This window comes from Propithecus coquereli, unplaced genomic scaffold, assembly GCF_000956105.1.
Source record: "Propithecus coquereli isolate 6110/MARCELLA unplaced genomic scaffold, Pcoq_1.0 Scaffold237, whole genome shotgun sequence".
NCBI lineage: Eukaryota > Metazoa > Chordata > Mammalia > Primates > Indriidae > Propithecus > Propithecus coquereli.
In genome coordinates this window covers 2,971,289-2,974,273 of record NW_012147919.1, presented here as the reverse complement: position 1 = coordinate 2,974,273, position 2,985 = coordinate 2,971,289, and the positions used below count along the sequence as shown (strand labels likewise).

Genomic DNA, 2,985 nt, shown 5'->3' with positions numbered 1-2,985 from the left:
CAGAAGGATTGCTTGAGCACAGGAGTTGGAGGTTGCTGTGAGCTAGGCTGACGCCACATCACTCTAGCCTGGGCAACAGAGTGAGACTCTGTCTCGAAAACAAAAAAAAAAAGAAAAACATTTGGGGTTTCACCACTGAAAGGCTGCGTGAATGCTACAACCCCCTTGAGATTACGAGGAGGAACTTCTATCTACTCAGTTAAGAAATCTTTCTATGGCAACAGTGACATATTTTCTATAAAAAAGCAGCGTGTGTTTCAGAGTCACTCCATGAGTAGGTGAAGATCTATACTCATCTAACTAAACATCCAGCTTAGGTGCCTAGATACATACAAGAAGATGAGAACTCTATGGTATGTGATTTGTATCTCTTGGCTTCACTATTCTTAATAGATCTGTCTGCACTTACCCAAAGAGAGTACCAGCGAGCCAGAGAACCTTTAAAACCAGGAAAAGGGAAGGATGGTAAGAAAAGTACCCAGAGGTGGAGAAGGAGGAAAGAGGACAGCCTACTGAAGGAGGCGCTTAAGACCCCACTTTCGCCCCATGCTATGGCACAGACTCACCCGTGGGGGCACCAGAGAGCACAGAGCAGGGCTGGCTCCCCGCCCCGCCCCTGACAGCAAGTGCCCCAGAGAGCCGTGTAGAGATGTCCAGGTTTTCCCAAATGCTATTTTGGAAGAAACAGGATTTTTAAATGACTTTTATCTCTTTAAGGAAAGAACATCAGATAACTAAATTTTGCCTCCTGTTTTTTAAGAGCATTTAAAGAATGTGACCCATGAGCGCTATGAGTGCGCCTTGCAGTTTAAGAATACAAGAATTACCCTGCTGCCCCTCATGGTGGGGGCTGGAGGTTTTCTGCTGTTGTCTCTTTTGGTCTTTTCAGGAGGTGATGCAGTCCTGAGCAAACACTGGGAGAAACAAAAGCAGCAACTATTTTTTCAATCTACAGGTCAGAATCAATAAGAGTAAAACTCTCCAGGGATGAAAGGGCCACAAAACCTGCCAAGCAACTCTGTGCATGTGATTGAAGCTGGAGGACTGGGAGAGGAGCGCTGTTGCCAGACAAAGGCCAGGTGGGCACAGATGCCTCCACGATCTCATGGAACGTGAGGAACATCTTCCGGTGAGTGCTTCATTAACTACGCAGGGATAATGAAGAATGGTATGGTAAACAGGTATAATTTTTGAAGGATATTATGTTTTTTGTTGTCCTCTCTATGGTTTTAAAATAGGAATATTAGAATATTAGTAATATTTCAAATGCAGATGTTGCAGGCATCTTTTTCTCTCAAAAGTAGTCCCCACTTTTTGTTTAGCCAAAGAAACTTAAAGTGGAACATTTTCACAGTATGGGATCAACTAGATTTTTAAATTTAAAATGCCATCATTTGTTAATTCCTCACGTGAGTGGTAACAACTAAGTCAGCCTCAAGGCCGTGTCCATATCCTCGGTTCTCTTTTTGTACCAATAATAAAAATAAAATGTTGTATTTCTTGTGGTTGTTTTGCATGGATATCCTAAAATGAAGTTTTCCTTTTTCCATCAAGATGGCTAAAAAATTTATACACATTTTAGGAATAATCATATTGTGATTAAGACATCCATTTTATGGACAGTTGGACAAAATTAGTCTAACTAATATTATAAACTCAAATAATTCGAGAAAATGCTATGCTGAATTTTAGGGTGCTTTGGATAGTATTCCAAGCCCAGGGAACAGACAGAAAATTTTCATTGCTGTGACTGCAGTGGCTTTTAGGATAAGCACACTGTAAGTGGAGAGAACACTGACATTCATGGTCTGGGGGTCGCACTTCTCCAGGGACTGAGTGACAACGGGCACTGCGCACTTTCTTGGGGCCAGGCACAGTGTGAAACTCCCATCCGTCACTCCCACACCCCTCCCGGTGTCCCTGTGAGGCTGAGACTATCATACACCCCATCTGCAGTCAAGAAAATGGAGACTCAGGGAGGTTTCATCACTTGCCTAAGATAGCCCAACTCAGAAATGCTAGAGCTGTGAGTCTAACACAGGGCCCTGAAGCAAAGCCCATTTTCTTAGCCTATAAACTAAATGTTAGGTTCCCAATAAGGTAAATGCAGTAACGAGCATCATCTTTTTTTTTTTTTTTTAAAGTAAAGCTCTCAAAAACTTTCTTTGGGTACTAAATAAACTGTTCATCTTGGTTAATGTTAATGCTCTAAAACAGTAATATTCTAGAATATACAACAAAATATGTTGAGTTCCCCTTCGAAGATGCACATCCGTTATCTATTTATTCACAGGAATTACCTTTAAAAAATAAAGTATAAAAAATTCAGCAAAAAGAGTTAATGTACATGGAATGCTGCCAACTCCCTCTAAAAAGTCTTTATAACAAATTAAATGCCATCATAACAAATTCAAAATGACTGCCCTTAAACAAGCTGTTCTGGGAGTAACACGTGATATCAAACCTACATGGCTAGTAAGGCTTGTTGGCAGTAGGGAGAGAGGGACTGGAAAAATATGCGTAAGATAAAGTAGGAAAAAAAGAACGCAGGTACTGGCTCTAATTAGGATAGCACTGTGTTTTGCAACAATTCCCTGGAAGTATTTTAAGCTTGAACAAAAACACAAAATGTAAAACAACTCCCCTCTGAGAACTATAATTGGAAATTATTCCTGTTATTGTACAGATTCTAGCACTATATAAAGGAAAAAAAGTTAAACACCATCCTTAACCGTAACATTGATAATGACTTCTACTGAAAGACATTCTACAGTATCTCTTGGACGTCTGACAGCTTTAGTCAACTGCATGTATAATCTTAACATTATTCAGTGTTTGGAAGCTATTTTATTCTACTGTACACTACATATATCTCACAATGCTACTTTTCAAAGGCTGCAGATACGGAAGGCTAAAAGATTATTGAAGTATATAGGCCTACAAAAGATAATTTAAAGAAAGACAGTAGATGGAAAAAGCCTTAGA

The 2,985-nt window shown here is 40.0% G+C and overlaps 1 protein-coding gene across 1 annotated transcript in view; it reads right to left on the bottom strand.

The window, feature by feature from the left end:
- The window catches only part of RTFDC1 (replication termination factor 2 domain containing 1), a 45,781-nt gene that overhangs the window by 11,125 nt on the left and 31,671 nt on the right, over positions 1 to 2,985 (bottom strand). The gene's annotated exons all lie outside the window — the stretch shown is intronic.